Here is a 23,399-nt window from a genome sequence, read left to right as displayed (position 1 = left end):
GGAGGTGAAGACTGTCAGTCACAACACCAGGGAACTGAGAGTGCCTACACCTGCAAGCAGGAGAATTGCATCCATCATCCATGTGGAATCTAAGCCCCCTCTCAGTATAGAGGTGGAGTGGACATCACTATCCCAGGGCCCACAGAATGGAGGAATAAAATATGGATTAGAGTGGACTTACTGATATTCTACTATAAAACATTTGTGACTACTAAGAGAAGAAATTGTATCATTGATGGGGTCAATGTGACCACAGTAGTTGCTAAGGGCAACTTCCCACTCCCTAGTGGGAAGAAGAGATGTGATGAGAGGACTATTTTTGGGACTTTGGAGTTGTCCTAAATGATATTGCAGGGTCAGATGCTGGGCATTGTATATCCTGCCATAAGCCACTGAATTTACTGTGGGAGAGTGTGAACTACAGAGTAAACTATTATCCACGTAGTGCAGCAGTGCTCCAAAATGTGTTTGCTCAGTGGGATGAGTGTGCCACAATGATGGGGGAGGTCGTTAGTATGGGAGGAATGGTGTGGGGGGATGGGAGGTATAGGGGAACCTCTTATGCTTGTTATAATGTAACCTTTTTTGTGATGTATGTACCTTCAAAAAATACAATTTACAAAAATGATGGGGGTGAGGGGTGTGGGGTTATATGGGAAACTCTTACTTCTTTTAATGTAACATTCTATGTGATCTATTAACATTAATAAATTTTTTAAAAATTTAGAATAAAATAAAAAGAACCTTCAGTGGACTTTCATTGGAGCCCCTGGTTGCAGCCTGCCTGTAGAACCTGGATGTGTGCATCCCCACAGTTGCATGAGAGACTCTGATAACATCTCTTACTATTGACAGATATCTCTTGTTGATTCTGTTCCCTAGAGAGCCCTGACAAATACAGTGTGAGACCCCAACTTTCAAGAAAAGATTTTTTTTTAGCAAGCCTAAAATATTAGAGGTGACAGGAACTGTTCATCTCCATTATTGATTTGACTACACATAGGATATGTTTCAACTATTTTTATATAAAATCAAACATTTGTTATTTTTGAAGCAAACATTTTTCATAACCAAATATTCAATTTTATGTTTCTTTATATGTGTCTGTACTTTCACAGCCAATTACACTGCAACAATCTTAAGGCAAGTGTGGTACTCTTTTTGTCAGAAGTGAATGTTGGTTGCCTGAGTTCTAGTATTCAGACCTGGGCCAGGGAGGGGAATTACACTGCCCAGATCATCTGCCCACGTGACACATGCTGTTTAGTTTGGAAGAGAAATTTAAAGAAAAATGAGTGATATAATTTAGATACCTAGCCATATATACTTAATTTGTGGTGATCAAGTTTTCTTGGAAATTAAAGAAACTTTCACCATAACGTTTCACAGGGGAAAGTTCTAAAATTTTTGGTGAAAGTAATAATAGTTTTAGAGGTTTTTTTTTTTTTTCATTCCTAGGGTACACGTGTGAAATCCTGAAACAACTGAGATCCTGCTGTGCCCCAGGATTTGAGAGCACCCGGATGGCAGCTGAATGTGATAACCTGGTCTGGAGTGGAGGGCAGGCTAGTTAGCTACAAGCCTGAAGACCATGGTAAGCCCAATGGTCTTAGTCTGATTATTGGAAAATATTGGAGTATTAAAGTGATGGAGTGATCTGATTAGATATGTGTGTGCATGTGTGTGGAGAGCCTTTTGCTGCAGAAGGTAATAAATTAAAGACTATTAGTGAATTTAAAAATTAGAACTTGGGAAGCAAACTGGGCCCAATGGTTAGGGTGTCTGTCTAACACATGGGAGGTCCATGGTTCAAACACTGGGCTTCCTTGACCTGTTTGGAACTGGCCCATGCACAGTGCTGATGTGCGCAAGGGGTGCCGTGCCACACAGGGATGTCCCCCATGTAGGGCAGCCCCACACGCAAGGAGTGCGCCCCATAAGGAGAGCCACCCAGCGTGAAAGTGCAGCCTGCCTAAGAATGGTGACACCCACATGGAGAGCTGAGACAAGAAGATGACACAACAAAAAGAAACACGGATTCCTGTGCCACTGACAACAACAGAAGTGGAGAAAGAAGGCTCAGCAAATAGACACAGAGAACAGAAAACTGGGGTGGGGGGAGAAGGGAGAGAAATAAATAAATCTTAAAAAAATAAAAATTAGAACTTTATCTGGTATAGACTGTCAGTAGTTACACAGTTGAAAAAATTTGCAAATTAAATGGTTTCATGACTCAATGCATCTCTTTGTCAAAAGTTAAATTATCTTCTGCTGGACTCAGAACTTTGTTTTCTGTTTTTCCTTCAGTAATATTTTAGTTTTTAATCAGGGGCCATACAATAGTCACCATGGTGTGTTTGTTGTTTCTGTGAGATTAGAGGATATATCCTCTGAGAATGTGGCTTTGATGCTTTGGTTTTCCTCAAGGTAAACTGGAAGGGCTGATACTGATGAGCCAAATGCTCATGTGATCTTGACCCCTATTCCCAACTCCAGGTCATGGCCACTGTTTGCAGTCCTCACTCTGAAAGGATCCTTGTTTACTTATGCTTCCTTCCAGATGTGTTGTCTGGTTAAAAAGAAAAGATGCACATGATAGGCTGAGTGTAGTGCTGGAAGGGGACAGGGAAAATAAGATGAGTGAAAGAGTGAGAGACACACAAAGAAATGAAAAGAGAGGTCCCAGATCTCCAAGGAAGAATTCCAGGTCCAAGACCATTGTGCAAGTAGAACTGTCCTTCCTCCTCCTCCTCCAGCCCACCCGCCACTTTCCAGTCTGACACAGTCTGGCTGCCCCTGTTCCTTCTCCAGGTGCTGAAGCTGTGTCCACAACCCCATAAGGTAGCCAGAATATAGAGCTACTTCCTCCAGTCCCTGCTGTTTCTTCTATTTATTTATTTAAAACTTTGTCTTTTTTTAAAGATACAGAGATTAAAAAAAAATGTTACATTAAAAAATATAAGCAGGGAATCAGATTTGGCCCAATGGATAAGGCATCCGCCTACCACATGGGAGGTCTGAGGTTCAAACCCCGGGCCTCCTTGACCTGTGTGGAGCTGGCCCATATGCCAGGCTGATGCATGCAAGGAGTGCTGTGCCACGCAGGGGTGTCCCCCATGTAGGGAAGCCCCACACGCAGAGTGTGCCTCATAAGGAGAACCATCCAGTGCAAAAGAAAGTCAGCCTGCCCAAGTGCGGTCAACCCTCGGGATGAAGTGTGGTTTGCTGGCCTGGCGGGGGAGCAGCCGCGGCAGGCCAAGCCGCTGCCCCCATAATAGGGTGGCTGGTCGGACTCACCGCCACCCCTGAAGGGAGCCTGGCATGGGCGCAGAGTGCCCTTGGGTCTCCCCTTCTCGGCAGCCATGCCTCCGTGGCCGCCCCTCCTCCCAGATGGCACCACACGATGCCTTGTGGGGCGGCACCCTTCTTCTTCTTTCTCCCTGCGCAGGCGCAGGGTGGAAAATTCCAGTCTGCCCTTTTCCCCTCCCCCGACAGCAGCAACAGCCAGGTGTGGGCGGAAAAATCCAGTCTGCCCTTTTCCCTTCCCCCGACAGCAGCAACAGCCAGGCGTGGGTGGGAAACTCAAGTCTGCCCTCCACCCCAGCAACAGCAGCCACCAATCCCTAAACCCTGCCCCTTCCCCCAGCAACAGCGACAGCCAATCCCTAACCACCACCCCTCCCCCATCCAGTACCGCCCACTGACCTTTCGCTGGCAACCAATCAGAACAGGGCGTGGCTTCGACCAATCAGCCTTCCCCAGCCCCTATAAAACTGTTGCCTCTCCCTCAATAAAGTGGACTTGCGTGTTTACCTTGTCTCCGTGGTAGTTCTTCTGCCGTGCACCCTCCAGTCCTGAGAGCCCCCGACAAGAGCCTGGCCTCCCTTGTCCCCAGCTCGTCGCCTGCTTCTCCAGGCGACCCCTTCGTCGCCTGCTTCTCCGGGCGACCCCTTCGTCGCCGGCTTTGCCGGGCGACCCCGTCAGCCGAACCACGCAACCCCTGTGAGACCGATCCCTCGTCTGCTGCCGGACCGACCCCTCGTCCCAGGTGGGACCGACCCCTCATCCCAAGCAGGACTGACCCCTCGTCCAGAGCTGGACCGACCCCTTGTCCGCAGCCAGACCCCACCTCTACCGACCGAGCAAGCCGCCGCAGTTGGCGCCCAACGTGGGGCAAGGCAACTCCACCACAGCCTCACTCCATAACCTGGCGGCCCCCCCCTTCTCACTGTGGGACTTCTCTCGTGCAACATTGCTGCTACCTGAGCCTTGGCTACCTCATACGATCCATGGCAGTCTGGGAGAATCACTGGATGGCTTTCTCCTTCCATGTCGGGGGCTTATACCGACCCGCTATGATTAAGAGGAGCCTTGGATTTCTCGGGAGCGCACGCTTGCATGTCTGAAGTAATCCTACCACAGCCCTACGCCCTCCTCTCTTCTCACCTTGGGACTTCTCTCGTGCAACATTGCTGCTACCTGAGCCTTGGCTACCTCATACGGTCCACGGCGGTCTGGGAGAATCACTGGATGGCTTTCTCCTTCCATGTCGGGGGCTTATACTGACCCGCTATGATTAAGAGGAGCCTTGGATTTCTCGGGAGCGCGCGCTTGCACGTCTGAAGCAACCCTACCACAGCCCTACGCCCTCCTCTCTTCTCACCCCTATCTTTTCACTCTGCATTGCTGCTCCTGAACCTTGGTGACCTCATATGATCCACGGCGGTCTGGGAGAATCGCTGGATGGCTTTCTCCTTCCATGTCGGGGGCTTATACCGACCCGCTATGATTAAGAGGTGCCAATAAAACTCTCAGGAGCGCGTGCCTGAGCACCTCCACCCCTGCCTTCACCTCTGCCTCTTCCCCTCTGCACTTGCTCCCCTTTGCCTTGCTCCACTGCTCGTCGTCCCGCCCTCCCCTTGTTGGGGCCTTCTCTTGGCCCGCGACCACCGTTAGAGTCCCCTCGGCTCCAACCCCTCGTCTCACCGCGCACCTCGGCTCCCATCGCCGCACTCTCAAGCCATTGTCTATTTAGCAACACCCCTCGCTATCAGCCTAGCCACTGTTGCGCTGGACGATTGGAACCTTAAACAAAGACTCCTCCTCACTGTCATCTTCCTATCTATCATTTCTATATTTACTGCCCTCATTCTCCTTCGTTTATAAAGCAGTCTCCTACAAACCACAAAGCTTCTGTCTTAAACATACCATTCTCAACCCTATCCTCTAAATGATCTTCTCACTTCCCCCGCAGCCTTTAATACTTTATTTCTTCCTCATAACCTTTGCTTTCTTGATAATATTTTCCGCCATCTGTCTAGCCGCTACCGCACCAGAAGATTGGAACCTCGGCCAATGAATTCTACTCTCCATCACCTTTCTGTTTATTATCCTTTTTTATGCTTTACTCCTTATCTTCCTCCCATAATGACTTCACCAAGCCTCCTCTTGTCCAAAGCCGTCACCCTTCTTTTCCTCACACTCCCCATTGCACTCACCAACCCCAGCCATCAGCCTTTTAATTGGACAGTAAGCCTCTGGCAGGAAAAAGTAATCCTCTCCTACAATGTCTTCACTGCCAAGGAGAGATCAACTACCTGCAACGCGCTGTCATCCTGGACTTTTAACAACAGATGGATCTTATAGCCGCCGAGATCAACAAAAATTGGACATTGGCCACCCTTGCTTGCAACGGCAAGATACCACCCCCTAAATTGTACATTTATATCCCTGTCATACTCACCTCCCTCTTAAGCCCCACTTCTCTCATTGCTTACTGCCTCTTGGGCCTCAGCTACTTGTTGCTGCTGCCATCCTGGTCCTTATTTGAAAAGAAGGGGGAAATGCAGTCACCCCTCGCGCTGAAGTGTGGTTTGCTGGCCTGGCGGGGGAGCAGCCGTGGCAGGCCAAGCCGCTGCCCCCATAATAGGGTGGCTGGTCGGACTCACCGCCACCCCTGAAGGGAGCTTGGCATGGGCGCAGAGTGCCCTCGGGTCTCCCCTTCTCAGCAGCCATGCTTCTGTGGCCGCCCCTCCTCCCGGATGGCACCACAAGATGCCTTGTGGGGCGGCACCCTTCTTCTTCTTTCTCCCTGCGCAGGCGCAGGGTGGAAAATTCCAGTCTGCCCTTTTCCCCTCCCCCGACAGCAGCAACAGCCAGGCGTGGGCGGAAAAATCCAGTCTGCCCTTTTCCCTTCCCCCGACAGCAGCAACAGCCAGGCGTGGGCGGGAAACTCAAGTCTGCCCTCCACCCCAGCAACAGCAGCCACCAATCCCTAAACCCTGCCCCTTCCCCCGGCAACAGCGACAGCCAATCCCTAACCACCACCCCTCCCCCTTCCAGTACTGCCCACTGACCTTTTGCTGGCAACCAATCAGAACAGGGCATGGCTTCGACCAATCAGCCTTCCCCAGCCCCTATAAAACTGTTGCCTCTCCCTCAATAAAGTGGACTTGCGTGTTTACCTTGTCTCTGCGGTAGTTCTGCCGTGCGCCCTCCAGTCCTGAGAGCCCCCGACAAGGGCCTGGCCTCCCTTGTCCCCAGCTTGTCACCTGCTTCTCCAGGTGACCCCTTCATCGCCTGCCTCTCCGGGCGACCCCTTCATCGCCTGCTTCTCCGGGCGACCCCTTCGTTGCTGGCTTTGCCGGGTGACCCCGTCAGCTGAACCGCGCAACCCCTGTGAGACCGATCCCTCGTCTGCTGCCGGACCGACCCCTCGTCCCAGGTGGGACCGACCCCTCATCCCAAGTAGGACCGACCCCTCGTCCAGAGCTGGACCGACCCCTTGTCCGCAGCCAGACCCCACCTCTACCGACCGAGCAAGCCGCCGCACCCAAGTGCCCAAAGTGCACCGCACACAGGGAGAGATGACACAACAAAAATGATGCAACAAAAAGAAACACAAATTCCCAGTGCTGCTGATAAGGATAGAAGCGGTCACAGAGGAACACAAAGCAAATGGATACAGAGGGCAGGAAACTGGGTGGGTGGGGGCAGAAGGGTGAGAAATTTTTTAAACATCTTAAAAATATATATAAGCAGTTCCAATATTCTCCACCCCCCCCACTCCTCCCCCATCAACAACCTCTTTCATCATCAGCAACCTCTTTCATCAGTGTGGCACATTCATTGCATTTGGTGAATACATTCTGGAGCCCTGCTGCACTGCATGGATTATAATTTACATTGTTCTTTGCTGCTTCACAATGCTTTGGACAGCTTTCAAGCTCTTGCTTTCTGCCCAAGCCCAACACACATCCCTTTGTTAGAGCAATGGATTTGGGAAGGTTACCCCAATGCTTAAATCACAGGTATGGCCCATTGTCCATGCAATGCCAGTATGAAAGCTTGTAAAGGGGAAGAGGAGAAAAAGTGTTTTGTGGGTACTTTACATCCAGGCATCTCAATCTGCACCTGCAGGAATCCCCATCCTTTTCAGTCTATTCCCAGGGTCAAAGCATCCCACCTCCTAACCACCCACCAATCTTGCTAGAATCCTAGATGGTTTAAATCCAGACCTGCATCCTCGTAGGTTCTGATACCAGCCATTAATCACCACAAGATTTGGTGGGAATATGGGATGGATTAAAGTTCAGACAGTGCCCACTCTCCTTATCACATTCTCCAATATTTTCTGAGATAAAACATGTTTCCCTTCAGTCAGGAAGCTGGTCACAGGAGCACTTCCTGCCTCTTAATTAGCCACACTGGAGGGGTCATTGGGAGAAGGCATTCATGCCCATCAATATATCCGATGCTTCTGTAAACAGAGAGTCTGAGTGGGTGCGGTGCTTTTCGTGCCTGCTCTGTAAACACAGCTTCATGTCAGACGAACGTGCTGTACCCTGTCATCCATACCACCCTAGTGTAGCTCTTTCCCCATGAGCCATGCCTGTGGGATAGGTGCCTACCGAAGGTCAGAGGAAAGCCATTTCCCCTCAGAAGAGTCCAGCCTCTTTCTCTCCTACCCTCATACTGAACTTGTGTGCCACCGCAACCATAAGATGACCTCAGTCTCAGGGCAGGAGTCAGGACAAAGCTCTCCCTCTAAGAACACAAATGGTGGATGACTTCCAGCTCAAAGCTTGTATCCCAGGGTTTGCTGTGGCTGTGTCAGGAGCTGGAAGCATGTTGCTACACAAGGTGACCCTGTATGTCTCCTCGGACCTGGCTTCTGCACCAGGGATGACTTAGGAAGAATCAGGGTTCCTTGCCCACCCCTTTGGCTTTGCTCCCTGATTGCATCTATCTGGAAGGTCTACTTATCTGGTGATATATGATGAAGGTAGAGCCCCAATACCTATGACATGAGCATTGGCATAAATGGGGTACTGGCTTCTACTCATAGAATGGCCAACATACTTTTGGGAATTCTGTATCACATTGATTACATTGACATTGGATTACACTCATCTGAGGGTTCATTTGTTTGAAGGTTAGGGTTGAGGCTGGAGAATCTTCCATATTTGTAACATTTTTAGTGTGAATTTTATCTTGTAATCTAAGGGCTATTTATTGATAGAATACTTTCACACATACATAACATTTGTATGGTTTCTCTCTATTGTTTTCTAAGGTTAGAACAATTACTGGAGTGTTTTCTGATATCTGGCATTCATATTATTTCTTTCCAATGTGAGTTCTCTCATGTTATCTAATATGGAAGGATGATTGAAAGTTCCCCACATAAATGATATTCATGGGGTTCTCTCAAGTGTGAGTTCTCTCAGGTTTCTTCATAGATTGGGAGGTTGGCTGAATGCTTTCCTACATAGATGGCAGGCATATAATTTCTCTCCATTGTGGATTCTCTAATTTTATCTAAGGGCACAAGATCTTCTGAAGGCTTCCTCACAAAGACAATTGTCATAAAATTGAACGGTAGTGAAACTTTGCTTATGTTCATTACAGGATCACTGGTCACTGAGGGTTTCTAACTTGTAGTTGTGCTAAATGATATTGCAGGGACAGATGCTGGACATTATATATCCTGCCATAACCCACTGAATGGACTGGAAGAGAGTGTAAACTACATTGTAAACTATAATCCATGCTGTGCAGCAGTGCTCCAAAATGTATTCTCCAAATGCAATGACTGTGCCACACTGATGAAAAAGGTTGATTGAGGAGTGGGGGGGGGGCAGTGTGTTGCAGGTTATGGTAACCTCTTTTATATTTTTTAATTTAACATTATTTGTGATCCATGTATCATCTAAAAAATACAGTTAAAATTTTAAAAAAATTAAGTTCACTTCTGGTACTTTGAAAAATTAACTGGGCTGACAGGGTTTCTTTACCATGTGCATTGGCACATGTTGAGTCAATTTGAAGTTGTGATGGAAAACTTCCCCCAAATCGTTGATTAAATGGATTCCCTCCAATATGAAAAATCTGTTGTTGGGAGGGAGAAGAGACATGATAAAATATTTGCTTGAATATATTCATTAATTCAATTCTCTATATAGAATTCTAGACTAATCATTCACTGGGACTCCAGAGAGATTCTTTTATGTTACATGCACATGATTTTACTCTCTGCATGCAAAGATTTTTGTCTTTTGTAGCATCTTATCACTAACTACTGAATTGATTTTGAAAACTTCATTATGTTTCAAAAATTATGACTATGATAGATCTTTATGAAATTATCCCTTTTTTTCAGGTACTGGGGTGGAGTATTCCCCATACATGGGAAACCAGCAGTCAACCACTGAGTCATATCAGCTCACCTGAGTTGGTCTTTTCATTTGTTTGTTTTTTTGTTTTGTTTTATTTTAGGAGGCCACAGGACTGAACCTGGGACCTCCAATGTGGGAAGCAGGCACTGAACTTCTCAGGCTACCTCTGCTCCTTGAAGTTATCCTTTTATAAGACCTCAGGGTATGGTTTTCAGGTAAGTTAATTTTTCCCTAAATTGAAAATTTCACATAACCTTTCACTGGGGGAGTACTTAACCTCAACTTTAATTATACTCAGGTGGTTGTGTTGACCTCCTAACTTAACCTAACCTAGATTTGATATTGAATGACTAGGTTTATACAGCTGAGGCCTACCTTTCACTGGATGGAAGATGAATTCTTTCTGCAGGTATTTTGCATGGATATAATTTCTTCCATTTTTTCCCCTTCAAATCAGTTTTAGTCACACACCATCCAATCCATCCAAAGTGTATAATCAATGGTTCTCAGTACAATCACAGAGCTGTGATTTCATCACCACAATGAATTTCAAAACATTTTTATAGCTCCAAAAAGAAAAAAAAACCTCCTGGAATCCTAGAAATTGGGGAAGTCAAGCTTTTGATATTCTTTGAAATCCTCCTGTCTTACCTCTGTATGTCCTGACATAGCCTAAATCCCCTTTTATAATAATAGTATTTCCTAAATCTTTTGAAGACCCAGTGGGTCTTGCAAATATTTCAATCTTATTTAGATTTACAAGCCTGAATACTAAGATTGTTGCCAATTGATTTACAGAACTGCTGGTGAAAGTAGATCTAGATAGACAAAACTATTTTAAAAGAAAAAGAATGGAGAAAAAATCCTCTCAAGCTACACCAGCAGCTAAATAAACCCCAACATACTCTAGGGCACAAGATTTCAGGACAGTAATACTTGTTTTACTGTAAACAACCTGGACAATCCCCAAAATAACAGCACCCCACCCAAACTCTTCACCTCTAAGAAAGCAGTGTCTTCACTACACTCCATTTTAAGTAAATACAAGTAATTCATTTAAGAGAAAATTTCTCTCCAAGCTTCCAATGAATTATATTATATTTGTAACTAATTCCAAGCATTTAACAAAACTGTAGAGGCAAAATATCCTCATAGATTTCAAAATTCATATAAAATTAAATCATATATGATACACTTTGGGTGAAACAGTGTAATACCTATTAATCTTTGCTCAATAATTGTATATTACTGTTTCAGAGTGCTTTAACTAAGGTGTTTTAAGTATTTAATATTATTCTGTCAAGTTCAATTTTGATGGTAATTTTTCATTGTAATATGTTTACTTGTAGACAGTTTCAAAAATCAATTTGGTAACAAATATGTATTTTTATTAAGGAAAAAGAAAGTAGTTTTTCCTTAAGTAAAATGACTGGTTGTTATGGAATGAGAAAGAAGAAAATGTAGGACAAAACCTCAATAGATACAGAAAGTGACAGAAGGTTCATGGAATAGAAATTATGGTCAAAGTTGGGAAAGATTTAATGGGTCTATAAAAATTTTAAAAACCTTACTATCAAATAATATACTGATGAAAAAGAGAAACTTGCTTTTCTCTCTATTAAGGTGACATTATTTCTTGGTTTATTGGTCTATTTCTGTTTGTTTGAGTACTCAGGTTCAGAACTGACACCCAGATCTCCTATGTGGGAAGCTGGCGCTTAACCACTGAGCCACACCAGCTCCCCTGAGTTGTTTTTTTTTTTTTTTTTTTTTTTCATTTGTTTGCTAGTTTCTTATGGTTTTGTTTTTGGAAGTTACCAGGGATTGAACCTAGGAACCCATATATGGGAAGCAAGTGCTCAACCACTTGAGCTACATCAGTTCCACTGTTTGTCTGTTTTAGGAAGACACTATAAAGAGTCTTTTTTCCTCAATAATCACTGTAAAAGGCAGAAAGTCTGTGTCTTATCAAAATACTTTATGTTAACTTTTTCATGCCTATGGTTGTATTTAAGAAAAGTAGTCTCACATTTTAAAGAACTAAGGCTTTTCTTAACTTTAGTTAAGCAAAAAAACCCAAACATTTTCTTCATAATAACCCATTTTTCTCTATAACATAATGGTGAAACGTGACAACTTTTGATATTTTGCTTTTTCAATGTCAAACCCTATGGAATATATTTTTATTTCAAACAGTTGTAACTAATTTTTTTCTTTCACCCTCCAAAAAGTGAGGTGCTAAAAATAAAGTTCATTTAATATGTTAGGAATTACATTGGAGGTGTTTAGGAAGTATTAAAAATTTTAAAAGAGATTTTTAACCCTTGGTTGCTTAAATTTGTTAGGGTAAAATGTTATTATAAATAAAGTTTGTATAAAATTCCTAGAGACTTAACAACATTCTCACTGTTCATGCTATGTCATGATAATGATCTTCATGATATAAAATAAGAGTGTGGTATTGTTAGTCATGGTTTTAGTTATTTTAAAGATATTGTATGTCACAGAAAAAGAAAACAAATTTCCTTGTCAGTTACATTGTTTTACTCTGATGTTTCTCTGACAGCACAAGCAGTCAGGTACATGTCAAAGGTTCGTCATCAACAAAAAGTGTAAAGGTGAAACATAACAAAACTTCTGTTATGGTCTGTAGTTGATGTCCTCAATACAAATTAAAAGGTCGAATATTTTTATTTCTAAAAATAGTTTCATTTAGAAAATTCTCAGAAGAAATTGAGAGCCAGAAGAAAAAGAAATAAATAGAATCCAAATTGAATAGGAAGCAGTAAAACTTTCACTATTTGAGATGATACAATCTTATATGTAGAAAGTGCCCCAAAATACACAACAAAGCTTATAAAGTTGATAGATGAGTACAGCAAGGTGGAAGGATATAAGATCAACATGCAAAAGCCAGAATTTCTCTACACTAATACTGAGCAGTCTGTGAATGAAAATATTCCACTTACAATAAAAACTAAAAGAATCAAATATCCAGCAATAATTTTAAGGACACAAATGACTTGTACACATTTTTTAAAAAAGGAAATCAAAGAAGACCTACATAAATGGAAGAATATTCTGTGTTCTTGGATTAGAAGATTAAATATCATTATGGTGTCTATTCCACCCAAACTGTTTACAGATTTAACTCAATCCCAATAAAAATTACAACAGCATTTTTTATTGAACTGGAAAAGCCAATGAGGAAATTTGTTTGGATAGTCAAGTGGCCCCCAAAAGCCTATAACTTATAGAAAAAGAATGAAGCAAAATTGGAGGGATCACACTACATGACTTTGAAGCATACTATAAATCTACAGTGGTCAAAACTGCATGGTATTGGCACAAGGATAGACATCCTGACCACTGGAACTGAATTGAGAGTTCTGATACAGACACACAAATGTATGCCCAACTGATATTCAGGAAGGCCACCAAGCCCACCCTACTGGAAAAGAATGTTGCTGGGAGAAATGGATATCCACACCCAAAAGAATGAGAGAGGATCACTATGTCATGTGCTATACAAAAATTAATTCAAGATCGATGAAAAGCTAAATGTAAGAACCAAAGGCACAAAGCTCCTAGAAGATAATGTAGGGAAGCATCTACAAGATCTTGTAGTAGGAAATGGTCTCACAAACTTCACACCCAAAACCAAGCAATGAAAGAAAAATAGGAACTCCTCAAATTAAAAATTTCTGTCCTGTAGAGGAGTTTGTGAAGAAAGTGAAAAGGCAGCCTACTCAATGGAAAAAATATTTGGGAACCACTTAGCTTATAATGATCTAATATCCAGCATATATAAACAAATCCTACATCTTGAAAATAGAAAGACAACCCATTTAAAAAATGGGCAAGAGACTTGAATAGACACTTTACCAAAGAGGAAATGCAAATGGTTAAAAGGCACATGAAAATATGCTCAGCATCACTAGCTATTAGGGAAATGCAAATCAAAACTACAATAAGATATGGTCTTAAACCTATTAGACTGACTGCTATTAAAAAAATACAGAAAATTACAAATGGAGAGGATGTGGAGGAATGGGAACACTCATCCACTCCTGTAGGAATATAGAATACTGCAGGCATTGTGGAGGACAGCTTGGCAGTTTCTCAAGAAGCTAACTATAGATTTGGTATATGATCCAACAATGGAACTAGTAGGTATATACCCAGAAGAATTGAAAGCAGGGATATGAACAAATATATGTACAGTAATGTTTATAGCAGCATTATTCACTACTGCCCAAAGTTGGAAGCAACCCAAGTGTTCCTAAGCAGATGGGTGGATGAGAAAAATGTATATATACAATGGATTATTAACCAGCTGTAAGAAGTAAAGAAGTATTGACACACATAACAAGAATGTTGAAGATGTTATGTTGAGTTAAGTAAACTAGTCACTAAATGACACATATCCTGTGACCTCATTGATATAACCAAACATATTGAACAAACTCACAGAGATAGTCTGGAAGACAGGTTACCAGGAGACATAAAGGGAGTAGAGAGTGGTGAGCCAACCCTCAGTGTGGGAAGAACCTATGATAAGGTGAAAGGTGGTGGTTTGGCAGTGGATGGGGTGATGGTGGTACAGGAATTTGAGAGAGTAACCATGATTGGAGGGGTCGATTGAACTATAGTGGAACTTGGGGGAGGGCTTAGGAAGGAACAGTTGAATGCTGGGGAGGTGGAGGGCTCTGGTTGAAAATACAATTGTAGGAATGTTCTGTTCCTGTTTCTTTTTAATTATTGCTTAAGAGTTACCTTTTGAAAACCTCTTTCTTACTTAAATGTGGATTTTCTATAAACCAAACTGAGCAAATAAACACACTACCTTCTCCACCCTAGAATGGGACATGACTTCTATGGATAAGCATCCATGGCCCCAAGGGATTAATACCAAGCACCAACCAGTGATACATTTGGAAAAAGACCTTGAAAAAAGGAGAAACATCAAATACACAAGAGTTTTTCTGGCTAAGAGCTTTTATATTGAGTTGGGTGTGTAATGCCAGTGGTTACACTCATGCATGTCTCAGGCAGACTGCACTAACTGCCACCATAAGCAGAGCCTCAAATAGGGGTGCTGCTGAGGGCTCTAGAGCCCTCTGGATAGTATAGGCAAGGGCAGAATCTCTTGAAATCATTATCATGTCATTGGGCCTTATCTTGGAATATGAGAACCTATTTTCCCAATGTAACAGAGTTAGACTCATTTATAAATGTCCTACACAAGGTTCTTCTATCCCTTTTATTTGAACCTGTAATTAGCACTAGGCCCTTTAAATATTTGTCTCAGAGACTTAAATGTTTGGTCTGTTCATATTCCAGTTAAGACTTGAAAATCAGCAGAACTGCAGCCAACACCTACTCTCCAGTCCATCAGATTCATCCAAGAAAACCCACAAAATGATAATGATGAACAACCCCCATCCCAGAAAAACAGTGACTATCTAGAACTGAAAGCAAAACTGTTCATTCCATCTGCCTCATATGAACTAAGCCTCCTCTCAATCTGCAGCAGAGCCGGCAACATAACAAAGTCCTCAAAGTTAAGGAATGAACAAACATTAGGAAGGAATGCAACCATAAATGTAAACTATTAATATTGTAGCAAAGGAGGAACATGTAACATTGCTATAAAGATAATGGTTAGCAGAGGTTCTGAAGGGAGGGAGAGGGAATAATAGGTGGAACATAGAGCATTTTGGGGACATTGGAATTAACTGAAAACCGCAATGTAAACTATAGACTTTGGTAAGTATCCATGTATGATAGGCTAATGTATGAAATCAGCCAGGTAATGGTGCCGACTTGTTTGATCAAGCAAACACTGGGCTAATTGTAAGAGAAGAACATTTCATGGACTTTAATCATCAGTGAGTTGATTGCACAGATGGCTGGTTATATCTACCATCAATGAGTAAACTGCCATCAGCAATGAGTGATGTGTCCTCCAATCAGTTGAAGATCTTAAAGGGGAAGTGATTTCAGGATTTAGAGAGAGAAATACTATCTCTACTTCAGACAGTGTCTCCTGGAGAGCTCTTCAAGGACTTCCACTGGAGGTCCTGGTTTGCAGCCTGCCCTATGGAATTTGGACTTGTGCATTTCCACAGTCATGTGAGACAATATTATAAAATTTCATACTATTTACAGATATCTCCTGTCAGTTTTGTTTCCCTAGAGAATCCTGACTAATATACAATGCTTCAATATTTACTCATTAATTTTAACAAAACTACCACCAAATTGTAAGATATTTTAAATAGGGGAAGATGGGGAAGGGGACAAGGTAGGATATATGGGAATCCCTTATACTTCTAATGTAACTTTTCTGTAATCTAAAGCCTCTTTTTAAATAAAGTTTATTATATTTTAAAAATAAGTAAATTAAAGCCTAAATTGTATTCTCTTGCAGCAATCATAGTTGTTTCTTGACTTTGTTATTTTCATATTCTGAGATGCTTTGTTCTTTGTGCATAATTTGTAGTTCCCTAAAAACTTAGGTGTCTGTGTGACACTTGAGACTCAGTGTTAAAATTATCTAGCTCTGAAGGTGCTGAAAAGCAGCATTAATTCTCAAAAGTCAACTCCATACAACTCTTAAAGAAGCTACAGAAAGGATCAAAATTCAATCAAAGAGGTGAATGGGGCTGATATGGTTAAAGATTAAAGTGAGTAATATTTCAGTGTACAAGGTGATATTATCTATATATTGGAATTCTAATTTCTATATGAGATCAAGGACAGAAGGACTATTTTATCAAAAATCTAAACTTTCTATTGTACAATATCTGATTTAGTCCATTGGGTCTGTTTATTTAGACAATCTAACTCAGTTTTATTTGACATAGAATCTAAAATAACAGATGAGATCTTAATATTCTGTGCAGGTTTCAGTAATACCATGATGCATTTCAAAGTGTTTTAGGTATAAAATTGAAAAAGTATTTGTGAAATCCCTTATGGAAATAGAAAGGGAAAGCATAGAACTGTAATGTCCCCATCTGAGGAATTCCTGCTATTCTCTATCTTACTGAAACTGTAAGTTTTTTTTTTAAAAAAAAACACCTTTACAAGATCCAAATCTAACATCCACTCCTGTTAGTAAGACATTGTCCTCATTTAAACTTATAACAGGGAAAGCTATGGGAAGAATGTCTAATACTGATGAACATTGCCTCATAAAAGAAAATATGCTAATGAGCCAAGACTTCAGTCTAGAAGCTTGAAATTATAAACCTTATTTTTGTTAAGACAAAACTAAGTCTAGGGAGCAGGTATAATTCAGTGGTTGAGCACCTGCTACCCAGGTACAAATCCTGGGTTCAATCCCTAGTACTGCCTTAAAAAAAAACAAAAAACTAGGCTTGATTTTAATTGATGCCCAACAGACACAACCAGGAGACCTCTTTGTTACTCAATATGGCGTAACCCTAAGCCAAACTCTGCAGATAAATTCACTACCTTCTCTCCTATGTAGGACATGACTCCCAGGAATAAGCCTCCCTGGCACCTTGGGATCAGAAATGCTTTCAGAGAATGATCTTGATCATAGTGGAGAAAAGAAATAAAAGAAAAATTTTCTTTAGCTAAGAGATTTCAAGTAGTGCCAAGAGGTCATTCTGGAGGTTTCAGTCAGATATAAATATCATAAACTGTCACAGTATGTGAAGCCTTAAACAGAAGTGCCCCTAAAGGTCCTTGGGCCATCCAAACACCATAATCAAGCTACAAAGTCATATGATATCAACACCCCCTCAGACCTGATTATATTCATTTATAAATTCCCTTATCACAATCCTACATTTTTTATTTAAAACTGTATTTTTCAATTTACTTATTACTTCTCAGAGACTTAAGGCCTTGGATTGTTCTTGTTCCAGCTGAGTCCAGAAACTCAGGGGTTTCTAGTCCCTCCAGGAAGACAGCCTGCAACTCAGGGAGACACCCATCTGTAAGAAATCAGTTTCATCTCTCTAGCCCATAATGTCTATGCCCCTTTTCAGCATGAAGAAGTTCAAGCATTCATTGCCCAGATATCCCTCAAGATTGAGGAATGGACAAAGAAAAGGGGGGAATTGTAATCGTGAGCTAACAAATGTTATTATAGTTGCTGAATCATTCTTTAAATGCTTTTTAACCTTCTGACATATTGTAATGTAGGCAGAAGAAATTATTTGAAACTGTCATAACTCACTGACCTTTACCCCTTATGACTTGTTTCTTTGATGATGATTCTATGCTTTATACCTGCATAATCTTTTCCCTTTAATTAGCAAGTAACAGGATAACTTGAGACTGGCCCAGCATGTATGCCCTTATCTTTTAATGCAACCTGGAGTCTGATACTCCTGACTCAGACTTCAATATTTATTAATGAAGAAATACAATTCAGCCCAGAGCTGACCAAATGAGTTCTGATCAAAGTTGGCCTGTGTCTAATATGTGCAATAGTCTAAACCTTAAACTTCAAATGAGCTAAGTATGCAATCAGTCTGCACCTACTAGAGATTAAACTATCACTAAACTCATTATCTAAATCTGCCTGTCTTTGTTCAATGTTATAAAACACTGAAGTTTACTCCAGTCCAGAGAGATAGATTTGGGGACTGTCCTCCTATCTTTCTTAAGGAATCTTTTTCTCTTCTCAGAAATCCCAGTGTCATTTAACTGACTCTCGTTCACACCAGACAAGGACTCACTTTTTTGCAGCAAGAGATAGAAAGTGTAAATGCTGTTCTATGCAGAAGGTTGGCAGGGATGCATAAGAGATATAAAGTAATGTATAATAAAAGTAGACAATAATACATTTAAAGATTTTGAAATATTGTTTTGATTTTTTGAAAAGTCTGGAAATTGACAGGACTTATAAAATGGGAATGGAGTTGAGCTGGCTCATAATAATTAGATGGAAAAATAACCAGAACTGAAACCACAGGAGTAAAGCCAACTAAATTCCAAGGTAGGTTCCACAGGAAAGCAGCACTTGGCTTTTCTACTAAAGTTCTGTAGTCTTCATCTTGCTCTTTTCTGGTTAAATATCTTCTCTATTTGTCTTCCCTTTATACAGGGAGAAACAATTCATAAACCTAATCAGAATTATATTTCAAGGGACACTCCCTGATTACACAGCTGCTAAAGCTGGCCAGGCTTCATTCTGTGGGACGCACCCTGTTCACTTTGATTGAATTTATCATTCAATTAAAATTTTAAAATCTCATAAAATTTTGCAAACATTTTATATCCTTTATTAATTCAATAAATACTTTTTGACTGAATTCTTTGTCCCAGGAAATTTCTGGATCCTCGCGATTAAGTAGGAACCCAGATGCATTGGATCTCTACGGACTAAAAGCAAGAATCCCCTGGAGGCAATATATAATTTTTTAAAAAGTGAGGGGGCAGTGTATGTGGCTTAAGTGATTGAGCGCCTGCTTCCCACAAGGAATATCCCAAGTTCGGTTCCTGGTGCCTCCAAAAAACAAAGACGAAGAACAAGCCTTGTGACTGAAGAAGATTCTTTATTTCATACATTAATTGGTCACTTGTTAATACACTTTTATGAAGGGCCTTTTCAAGTGTTTTCTCCATCTTCCTACTGGGCTCTTTGCCTTTCTTATTAATTTGTAAAGGTTATTTCTATATTAAGACTATGAGTTCTTTCTTGGATATATGGATTGCAAAAGTATTTTCCCACTAGTTGCCTCCACCTGCACTTTCTCCATGTTGTCTTTTGAAGACTAAAATTCCTTATTTTTTCTTTTATTTTAGCACTGTTTCAAACAAATCCATTTTATTGACACATATTTATAAAGCGTAAAATTTTCCAAACTGATCGATGGTATTCCATTTAATCACATATTTGTGCATTCATTACTTCAGTCATTTTAGAGCACTTTCATTATTCCATTAATAATAATAATAAACAAAACCCCAAAAAAACTCATCCCCACTAAATCTCTCTGTTTCCCTTGCTGTACAAAGCTGTTATTCTTTTTCTTTCTCTCTGTATATTAGTATTTTTATTTTGCAAAAACTGTCTTATATATGCAATATCACGCACATTCATGCTTTATGTTAGGTTTCACTGTCTTATGAAGTCCCATGGTACAGTTTTTAGCTTTCCTTCTAGTAATATACATGACCTTAGACTTGCCCTTTCAACCACTGTCATACCCATATATAACTCAGCTAATTACAAACACCATGATGTGCTTCTCTTCATTTTCAAAGATTTACAAATAACCTTTTTACCAGTGATGCACACATTAACCCTCAGCTTTCCATTCTCTACCCTAATTTTCTTTTCTGGTGATTTATATTCTAATTATTAACTTCATGAGTTTATATTTTATATTTACTTCATAATAGCACAATCATACACTATTTGTCTTTTTGTGTCTGGCTTACTTCATTCAACATACTGTCTTCTAGACTCATCCATGTTGTCATATGCTTCACAACTTCATTTCTTCTTACAGCAGCATAATATTCCATTATGTGTATATACCACAGTTTGTTTATTCATCAGTTGATGGACACCCAGGTTGTTTCTAACTTTTGGCAATCATGAATAATGCCACTGTGAATTTCAATGTCCAGATGTCTGTTGGTGTCTCTGTTCTCAGTTATTCCAAGAACATACATAGTAATGATATTGCCAGCTAACATGCTAGGTCAATATTCAACTTCCTTAGGAGCTGCCAGTCATTCCTCCACAAAGGCTGTACCATTCTGTATTCCCACTAACAGTGAATAAGTGTTTCCATCTCTCCATATCCTCTCCAGCATTTAGTTTTCCAACTTGAAGAGTGGCCAGTGTAATAGGTATGAAATGATATCTCATGTAGTTCTGATTTGCATTTCCCTAACTGCTAATGAAAAACATTTTTTCATGTGTTTCTTCACCATTTGTATTTCTTCTTTGGACAATTTTCTTTTCAAGTTTTTTGCCCATTTTTTTATTGGGAAGTTTGTCTTTTTACTCTTGAGTTGTATAATTTCTTTGTATATCTTGGATATTAAACCTTTACTGGATATGTGATTTTTTAAAAAGTGACAGATCAGGATATTTAATTCTTAAATCTATTCCTCCATATGACAATAAAGGAAAAGAGAAAAATTCTTGACTCACATGTTGTAGGATCTGTTTTTCAAAATTACACCTAAGGTTAATAGAGGAGGATAACCAACATCATTTAAATACAAAACTGGGCAACAACAGCCCAGCAGGTTATTTTTAGCTTCTACATTAGTGGACTGGGGTTTTAAATTCATATGATCCAACAGCCTCTAAGGATTGTTTAAGCAGGCATTTTAATTCTGAGTACTGGGTTTTCAATTGCCCACACTAATTTTGTTAAGCAAATATTTTGTTAAGCAGATATTAAGCAAACATCAATGATTATAAGACAAAAATTTAATGAAAATTTGTTACTGGATATATAATAATCCATTGGGCTAAATAGTTTACATGGGACTATATAGAAATTTAAAACAGAAGCAGATGTAAATGTTACATATTATCATCATCAGATTCATCTTCCTTCAAAGATTCCTTAGCATATTTCTCTGCTTCTTCCCTTATATCTTTTGGAACAATTTCATGTCTTCCTTTAGCTAATTCACCAACCCAGCTGAGCTCTAGTTCAAATGCTTTATCTTTATCTTCATCACGTACTATGTAAATTATTTTTGCAACTTCTTTAACAACGTCATGGCAGGTCATTTCTTTCATCTGAAGCTTTTCAATTTCTGTCTTTGCAGCTTGCCTGGCTTTACCAATGGCACAGCCCCAATAACCTTATGAAACACCCGATGGATCAATCATGTGGAGTTGTGCACCATCCTTCACAATGTAAGACCCTAACATGAAACTGCATCCAAAAGGTCTAACAGCACTGTACAGTGTATAGGCATGAACATACATGGCCACTCTCTGCAAGATGTTTGAGTGGAATGTTACAGCCAAAGCTAGATCTAAAGTTGGAAGCTTCTTCTCTTGCTATGTCTGCTAAAGAACGAGCGTCTGTCAACAAACCTGCTACCACCATTCCCACATGCCAATCAACATTAAAAAGCCACTTGTTGGAACCTTCTTCATAAAGTTTAGACAGGACTAATTTTTCTACTCCGAAGACAACACCATCTTTACATCTGATTCCAACAGCTGTACTACTATCTTCCACAGTCTTCATAGCATATTCAACTTGAAACACTCCCCCATCAGGTGAGAATGTAGAGGCTGACAGGTCATACCCAGTGCCGAGAGAGCTCATTGTGTTAAAGCCACTGGGTTGTGTAGGGATTCCAGGCCCAAAACACTTCCACTAGCCTGGATAAGTGATTGACAGATTTTCTCCCATTGAATTGGCTGCCTTTTCACCCTTTTGACAAGATCCTTTGAGGTGCAAAAGTGTTTAATTTTGAGGCAGGCCCATTTATCTATTTTATCTTTTGCTGCTCCTGCTTTGGGTGCAAAGTTTAAGAAATCACCACTGGTCACAAGATGTCAAAGATGTTTTCCTACATTTTCTATTAGCACTTTTATGGTTGTCTCTTTTATATTTAGGTCTTGACCCATTTTGAATTAATTTTTGTGTAAGGTGTGAGATAGGTGTTCTGTTTTTTTTGGCTATGGATATCAAGTTCTCCCTGCACCAAGGGAGTAGACTGTTCTGGACCAGCTGGGAAGGCTTGATAGGATTGTCAAAAATACTTGACTATAGATATGAGGGTCTATTTCTGAATTCTTAATTTGTTTCCTCTGGTTAATCTGTCTTTATGCCAGTACCATACTATTTTTACCACTAGCTAGGTAATATCCTTTATTTTTCTATTTATTTATTTATTTCTCTCCCCTTCCTGCTCTCTGTGTCATTTGCTGTGTGCTCTGTATCCACATGCATTCTTGTGAGTAGCACTGGGAATCTGTGTCTCTTTTCATTGTGTCATCTTGCCACATCAGCTCTCCGTGTGTGCAGTGTCACTCCTGGGCAGGCTGTGCATTTTTTTTTCACGTGGGGCATCTTTCCTTAGGGGGTGCACTCCTTGAACATGACACTTCCCTACATGGGGCATACCCCTGCATGGCACAGCACTCCTTGTGCACAGCAGCACTGCACGTGGGCCAGCACACTACATGGGTCAGGAGGCCCTGGGTTTGAACACTGCACCACCCATATGGTAGGTGAACACTCTCGGTTGAGCCAAATCTGATTCCCTTAGTAATATCGTTTAGAGTCTAGAAGTGAGAGTCCTCCAACTTTGTTCTTTTTTCAAGCCATTTTTTATCTATTCAGGGACACTTTCCCTTCCAAGCAAATATGATAATTGGTTTTTCCATCTTGCAAAAAAGGGTGATGGGACTTTTATTGTGATTGCATTGAATATGTAAATCTGGTTAGAATTGACATCTTAGTGATATTTAGCCTTCCAGTCCAGGAACAAAGGCTGCCCATTTATTTAAGCCTTCTTTGGTTTCTTTTAGCAATATGTTGGAGTTTTCTGAATATGGGCCCTTTATATCTTTGCATAATTTTATTCCTAAATATTTTATTTTAGTTACCAGTATAAATGGAATTTTTTTTCTGATTTCCTTCTCAGATTGCACACCAATAATGTACAGAAGTGCTATTCATTTTTGCATATTAATCTTGTATCCTGCCATTTGCCAAACTTGTCTATTAAGTCTAGTAGCTTTGT

The 23,399-nt window shown here is 40.8% G+C and overlaps 1 pseudogene; it reads right to left on the bottom strand.

Moving 5' to 3' along the window:
* Window positions 1-21,099: 21,099 nt before the first annotated feature.
* LOC139438365 (proteasome subunit alpha type-3 pseudogene) lies at window positions 21,100-21,973 on the bottom strand (annotated as a pseudogene).
* Between the last annotated feature and the right edge of the window lie 1,426 nt (window positions 21,974-23,399).

Source organism: Dasypus novemcinctus, chromosome Y (genome assembly GCF_030445035.2).
Source record: "Dasypus novemcinctus isolate mDasNov1 chromosome Y, mDasNov1.1.hap2, whole genome shotgun sequence".
NCBI lineage: Eukaryota > Metazoa > Chordata > Mammalia > Cingulata > Dasypodidae > Dasypus > Dasypus novemcinctus.
Note: the sequence above shows the minus strand (reverse complement) of the source record. Positions and strands in the feature narration are given on the sequence as shown.